Consider the following 8,164-nt stretch of genomic DNA (forward strand, 5'->3'; position numbering starts at 1 on the left):
CTAAGTGTAAAATTTTTGCACATATAGTGTAACGGCATCTGTCATAGTCCTTTAACAGATCAAGGACTGCTAAGCACACTCAAAGGAAACCATACATACGGAAAAGTCATGCAGACACACATGCACATTACTCATATGAATGACAGCCCCAAAGGGTCAGGGTCAAAAGATGAAGAGAAATGCCATTCTCCTCTACACAGTTACTTTTTTCTCATCTCAGGCTTGAAATCTCTTTTGTTTCGTTGTCTCTGTCAGATCCCCGTGGAGGATGGAAATGAAGAATTAAGACAAGAGCACGAGAAAACAAACCAAGTTGCAACCAAGTCAGCGAACACTGCAGTCCTCCAATAACAACACTTCTTGATAAAAGTCTATTTTCTCTGCACACTGTCTCCACATGATGTTATCATTTTTCTTTAAATTCAATAAAGTCTTCTCTCTCCGCTCAGATGAAAACTGTATAGTTTTGAGATGAGCACACAGTTTTGTGCAAGTTTCCCATATGAGGCCGCCTTCTCAATATGACTTGCTGAAGTGCTGAGAATGCACTGCTATGAGAAGCCGTTATGAACGCAGATCATTATTAAACCTTGGGCTATGTTTTGATTTCCACAAAAAAAAGAACAGACAATTATCTGCTGAGTAAAGGAGACAAATTTTTTCCTATGGTTAAGAGTTGGAACAAGGTTTTATAATCACCCCTCCTACATGCATAAGAGGGTAGGTTTGTCCTCAGCAATCACAAATTAAAACAACTTCTAGAGGACACATGCAAACACCTTCTCTCTTCCTGTATTTGACAGCCTTGGGTGAGAACCAGGTAAGTGACCGTGTGGCGAAAGCAGACTAAACACTCAAGACATGTTGCCCTCAAATGTTTGGGAAGGACATTTGGGTGGGTGTTTTACCTTTGAATGCAATGTGTGGCAGTTCTACAAAATAAAGTGAACCTGGCAATAAAAGGGTATTATTTATATTTTACTGAATTTGTAAAGCATGCCACTTCAGTGAAGTGTTTACACTCCTTTTAGTGGTCTTTATTGTCAAATGCAAAAGGTGCACTTTGGGCCTTTTTATAGATCATGGCAATGAACAGCTTAAGAGTGAAAACAGACTCCACAATGCGGTATATCTCATGCTCTACCTCCTGCTCCGCTATCTGTCTATCTCACTCCTTCAACATATCAAAGACAGGGAGTAAGGGACTGCAGTAAAAAAAAAAAAAAAAAAAAAAAAGAGTGATAAGAGTGATCCCGCCACTCTGCACCCCAGTGGAGCATAACAGGGTATGCATGTAGAGTCATGACCACATTCCAGCTCTCCTCTAGACCGCTGACACAGGGACATGTCGGAACAGTAGCTCTTGGCCCCTTGAGAAAGCTAGACAGCTATACTGTCACTGTTTTAAAAGGACTGCACTGTGATACCAATGCACCAGCACATGTCAGATAATGTGGTTTTATTTATTTTTTTCTCTAGTTGACCGCAAAGGGGAAACTCCTGTCATCCTCAACAATAAAAATAAATAAATAAACAAATAAATAAATAAACAAGAGATCAGCCATTTAGTAGTAGTAGTAGCGATTTGATCAAGCGCTCAAAGATACTCCAACTCCAATGAAAACAAGGGCTTGTGGAGAGTTGAAAATCGGATTTTCGGGTTAAAACAGTCTCTCAAACCACCAGGGTCCCTATTCCCTTTCTCACACCTTTACAGGCACTATCCAACTAAACAGTTAGGGAAGATGCTGTTAAAAGCCCTTAAAGCTCTAATATGAAGAAATAGCTATGGTACTTGAACTTGTGTGCATTCAGTAATTAATTACGTTGATGGAGTACAAGCACTCATGCGCCTGCCCCGCGGTTGATGAAGTGCAAAGTGAATATTCGCTACTTGTGGTGTTAGTGATAGTCCTCGGTACCAGGAACGTGACTTCCTGCCTCCTGCCACACTCACATGAGAACATGCTCCTTTGGAACAGTAAATGATGCAGGATGCTGAGCACATAACAGTCTGCAATGAGAGGATAAAGGCGAGACGTTAAGAGACACACATTACAGCTGACAAAGATAATGTATAGACTGCAGATTCAATACCTTGTTGCTTATAGCCACTCGTCAGTGGACAAACACTATTTGAATATTTTAATCAGACTGATTTCTGCTCAGTACATACTGTAGTGCTCTATAGTACAAGCAGTCGGCAGATCATGTAAAGTGAACATCATGCACAGTGTGGAAAAGAATGATGTTTCAACTAATGAACATCACTTTCTGCTCCTGTTGTCATTTCTCAAGGGCCAAATGATTTGGTACACCCTGGAGTGTTCACCAACATTCAGGAAATGGCCCAACAAACAATAAATCAGAAAACAGCAGGGAGGGTACACCCTGGAACACTGAGTCTGCTCCAGAAACGTCATGATTTATGCTCTTCTGAACCATCAATATCTGTAATTCCGTCAGAAAAAAAAAACAGTAATAGCTTCCGAATCCACACCGCAAGTCTTCCTTAAGTTCATAGGGTCTAATGAAACTATCATTTGAGGTTTTGGTTTATGTTAGGTGTGCAGTGGCAAGATGCATTTCACTGCACTGCACAACACAAATCCTCCTACAGCAGAATGTGTCCTCTGGGGCTGAGACAGGCCATGCAGGCAACTGCAGATGGAGGTTTCCACATGTTCCACACCCTGTTTTATATAGTCTCTCAAGCTGTGAGAGTTGAGCAGTCTCCTGCCAGACTGAATTTAATCACTCATAGTACACATACTATGAGTAGATGTATGCATGTAGGAAGGCTCTCATGTACTGCAATTACTATTGTAATAAGACTTTTAACTCTAAACCCTTCTAAATTTTCTACTATCATCCAAATCAGACCACAATGCACACATGACTTCTTTTTGCACATCCTATCTCTCAGGCAGATAAATGAGTGTGATTTCTTTTGACAGCTCTGGTATGGAAATGGAGCCACAGGCTAAAAGAGGTGACATGATACAGACAACAAAATCAAGTGAAGAGTCAGGGAGAAACAAGGAGCCTCTAGTGAGATCCAAAAACAGGACTCTTGTTGTCAATGAGTTAATCTGTCAAAGTGCCAAAGCCGTGATGCAAAGAGGCATCAAAAAATACCTAGACAAAACAGATAGAAACATTACATGGATACACATAGAACATGCATTTGGACATACATGCAAAAACACACGCACAGTTTTGTATTTTTTTTGAGCTTCTACTTTTGTTATTTGACAAGGACGCTCAGACACACATCAGAAAAAACATCCAAAAAGTGTTTTCTGCCCTGGAATTTGATATTGTGTGGTCAAATTATTTAAACGCAGTAAAGCCAAAGAGCACAGTAACTTGCATCACGGAAGCAATAAAATGTTTTTTTACCAAATACGTCCATGAAAAGGACATTTACCAGACCCACAGAACCTCAAAAGTTGCCAACATCAGCTGGGCCTCACAGTGTTGAGGTCCTCCTGAAGGCCGAAGGTCTGAGAGTCCAGGCCAGGCTACGACACTCAGCTAAAGGCTAAGGTTACAACGTGAGGAAATCCAAGACATCCATCTAATCTTCCCTGTATAAATTTAGGAATCCATGACCTCTACTACACCACACAAGAAAACACTTGAGCAATGAAGAGAGCAGCATAAACATCATGAATAATTTAAGATAGAGAAAGGGCCGGGTCAGGGGAGAGGACAAGGAAAAGGGCAGCAGTTTATTTGTTATCGTAGAAGTTACAGAGAAATCAATCAAGAGCACACTGAAAACACATATAATAAGAAATTATCATTTACAGCATCCTCTGTATTTCATATCAAGCAAACTGAAGTAGAGTTGAGGGGTAGGACAGCTGTATTGGATACATCTATGTACATTAGTCTCCCATACAGATAGGAAACCACCTACTGGTTGAGCGGGATGACTAAGGATGACAGGGATGCCTAATGTGACTTTCATTAATGATACGCTACAGGCCAGAGGCTCATGCAGGCCAAGCCAAAATTGAAAAGTGCTGAAGCATAACTGTGTCGGATACCCAGTTTCCTAGCTCCATAGTCCGACTGATTGAATTCCTGCCTTGCTCAGTTAAAGAATTCCTTAGTTTCACTTATTCCTGTATCAAGAGGGTGGGTTTGGCTGGTTGACTTTCTAACTAACCTGCCATGAACTGCCACAGTCATGCAGGTAAATGTTAATGTAAAATAGCCCACAATCAATAGCAATTGTTAAAAATGGGTTGCTTTTAGACATGTTAAACAGTAATGGGTTACTAATAATAGGCTACTCAGGGTTTTACTCAGGATTAAAATCTGGGATCTCTGGTGTGGAAAACTATGATTTAGGTATTTACTAAAGTTAAGGATAACGTCTGTATTTTTCAATCTGGACTTTCCAATGTTTTTGTGTCTATGTGACTAATTGGGATAACATTTTTCGAAATTGGTCCAGCAAGTGCACTGCAGTTGGCAGCAGCGAGACAGGGCTGTGACTTAACCCTTGTGGTCAATTGAGCCCCGTCAAAGTGTGCCCATGACATGCTATTTTACCTCTCAGAACACAGGAGTTGCTGGTCTACTGCTCAGTCAGTTAGTTTGTTTCTGTTATTGTGTGACTTTGTTGTTTTAAAAGGGTTAAAAACACCAAAGTCACACAATAATAGAGTATATAATAATAATCGAGGCAGTGGTAGCTGCAAAGAGGTAAAAGTACTATTTTTGTCATGGGAGTCTGGTGGCATAGTGATATAGGTCACTATATAGGTCTGTCTGTAGGGATCCTTTCCATAATAATGTCACACTGATAATAACAGCCTGTCAGTGGAAAAAACAAGCACATTAGTGGACGTACTTTGACGAGGCGCAATTGCCAGCAAGGATTACGCTGCAGCCCTGTCCTCGCTCAATTCTAGACCCAATTAGTCACGTAGACACAAAGACATGGGAAAATAGGATCCATGTTGAGTTAAAAAAGTTAACCTTTAATGTGTAGTGTATACAATGAATAGCTTTATGGACTGAAATTTCAACTGAAATTACAGTGTCATGATATGATCGTACTCTATTTGCTGTATTGAAATAAATATCAACCATATCACCCAGCTCTGCTGTATACGCACCATGAATTACTACTACATTACTGCACCTTAATTTCACAATTTAATTTCCTGGTCAAACTACCAGCTGTGACACAGCAGTCACAACGTAGAGGTATGAAAATGTAGTGCAATGCCCACTTGAAGAGCAGAAAAAAATTGTTTGCATACATGCAATGATGGGATGATTTGAGGTGTCGGGCTGCAGGGGAAGGACTATAGCTGCTAATTAGAGGTAGATTCTAATACAAAAGACTGTTCTCCAGTATGGAGGGCCTTGTTAGCTGACAGGCGAACCTGAGTGCTCCGGCTGAGGGGTTGGCTGGCTGCTGCAGAGCTGTCTTCCTTCACTGACATCGATAGGGGCTCCACAGGAGGGTGAGGAAACAATGGTGTTGACAAGCAGTATCAGGCCTAGCAGCATGAAGGCAGGGCCAAACGATTCCATTTCCCAGCCAATTCCATTATCAGGACACACAGACTTTACTAATGCCTGAAAACAAACAATACACAAGCATCCTTCTAATTAAGCCCTTGAGTAGCGCTGCTTAGTGCACCGGCATATCTGTGTTGGATGCCTGCGAACAGGCTGATTGGATTCATCAGTACTTTTAATGTGCTCCTGTTTCCTCCCAAAGGTCTCAGGAAGACTCATGGCTGAATTCAATGGGCCATCCAAGACATTGCATGTTTAAAGCCCTGAGAGGAAGATTGGGGTATTGAGGCTGTCATTTATTTCTTCAGGAATACACAATCTGACAACAGCCCATGGGGATGACAATGCAGACTAGGGCTGAACAACTATGTCAAAAATTATTATCTCTATGTATTGTGATGCTAAATATTGTCATTATCATAGTTTTAGTAAACATATAGACAGTAAGCCATTTTATATATTTTTTGCTATATTAGCATATACCTAATCTCAATATATATTTTATCATGTTTGATTTCATATTTGCTGACTAAGAATTGACATTCAAGCAGTCCAGAATTCAGCAGCTAGGCTTCTTATTGGTTTTAACAGACGACATCACATCACCCCAATCCTGGCTTCTCTCCACTAGCTACCTGTTTGTTTTAGAACTGATTCTAAGATTTTAGTGATCACTTTTAAAGCACGTCTTGCCGGCCGCTAACTACATAGTAGGGCTGGACTATATGGCCAAAAAGTTTATCACGATAAAAAATATCTTTTGAATTGATAATTATCCCAATACGTACAATATCGTTATTTCTTTCAAGTTTAAAAGCTGATTTTTGCTCCTGAGTGAAAGTTGAAGAAACCAGAAGGTTAATTATGGTTTAAACACTTGAGGCCAAACAGTGGATCACTTCACAAATCTGAGGTAGAACATTCAAAACAATTATGATACAATTTGACAACAAATATGCATGAGTAAAATTAAATAAAAGCTTTTTTCAGTCCTTTTTCCTCAACAAAATAAACATCTTACTAAAAAAAGACCTAATTTGTGTATGATTCAAGTGAATAGAGTCAAACATTTATTGAATATTTACTGAACATTTGATTTATTGTTACTGAAAAAAATTAAATTGCGATAATTATTGTAATTGTTTTATTGTCCAGCCCTACTACATAGAGGAAATGTTGACCCCCATATGAGCCAGTTCACAGCCTTAGATCCTTAGGTAGGGCCCTTCTGGCGGTTCCAAGGCTTAAATCTAAAGATGACACTTTTGCCATCAGGGCCTGTCAGCTTTGGTGGCGCCTGAGGCGTTAAGGCTTGTAAGATCAGTGACCTTTAAATCACTTAGACTTGCTTATATGTGATGTCATCTTTTTACTGCTTTTATTCTTTTTATTTGAATTTATTTTATTGACATGTTTTTATCTCGCTTTAATTTCTACCTTAACTTTGTCTTGCCTTTGTTTGGCCTTAATGTTTGGCTTTCTGTTATATTGCCTTCTGGGTATCCTGCTTTTGCTTTGTTTTGTTTGTGAAAGCACTTTGTAAACTCTGTTTTTAAAAGGTGCTATATAAAAATTATTCAAGGAGTCAGTTTTGAGAAACATTACTCAATAAATACTTTATGAAAATGTCTGTGAAGGTTTTCAGTCATCCAGGGTATAGCTATCCAAGGTAGGTTAAAATCAAGGGCAAATGGACTTGGTTGATCTGGACTTGATGAAAATGTGCACAAACAACAGAATAATGCAGAATAACTACATTTAAATTGATGATACTGTCACACCTAGTGACAAGTTTGGTTCATTTGATTCAGACAAATTGTATTTATCTCTTCTTGTGTCAGAAATAAGGAAATAACTGATCATTATTAGTTGAGACTGCAACTCAACCTCATTTTATGAATAAAGACGGCCATTTAGAATCAATTGGCAGCTTTCTAACCAAACATAACAAAAAAACACACCAGACTTTTTTGGGAGCTTTATTAGATAGAACAGCTGAAGATAGAGACAGGAAATGTGGGAGAGAGGGGATGATATGCAGCAAATGGCCGTGGGCGGGAATAAAACCTGTGCCACTGCAGTAAGGGCTCAGCCTTGTATATAGTACACGTGTTCTGCCAGGTGAGCTACACAAGACTGCATTTGAACAGAACGATAAAGGTTAGGTATGAACGCAACCTGATACAATTTTAATGTGCACATCCCACACAGAAATAATAGTAATCTTATAAGGATTAGGAGAACTGCACCAACTCCAGCACCCAGAACAAACTCATTTAAAATGTCTCTCTTCAATGTGAGATCACTGTCAAGTAAGACTTTTATCTGAAATGATTTTATCTTGTCTGCAAATCTAGATTTTATGTTTTTAACTGAATCACGGTTGCAAATGAATGACTATAGCCAGCTAGCTGAACTGTGTCCGCCTCAATATGATTGTTTTAGTCAACCGAGGGTCAGTGGTCGTGGTGGTGGGCTAGTGAGCGTGTAAAGGAAAAATTTTAAATGTCATCAAGTATGCTGTGATGAATTTAACTCCTTTGAAGTTCTCACTCTTAACGTTGGAGGGCTGCAACCTATCATATTTGTTATAATTTATCGCCCCCCAAAACCGCCT

Source organism: Micropterus dolomieu, linkage group LG09, assembly GCF_021292245.1.
Source record: "Micropterus dolomieu isolate WLL.071019.BEF.003 ecotype Adirondacks linkage group LG09, ASM2129224v1, whole genome shotgun sequence".
NCBI classification, from domain to species: domain Eukaryota; kingdom Metazoa; phylum Chordata; class Actinopteri; order Centrarchiformes; family Centrarchidae; genus Micropterus; species Micropterus dolomieu.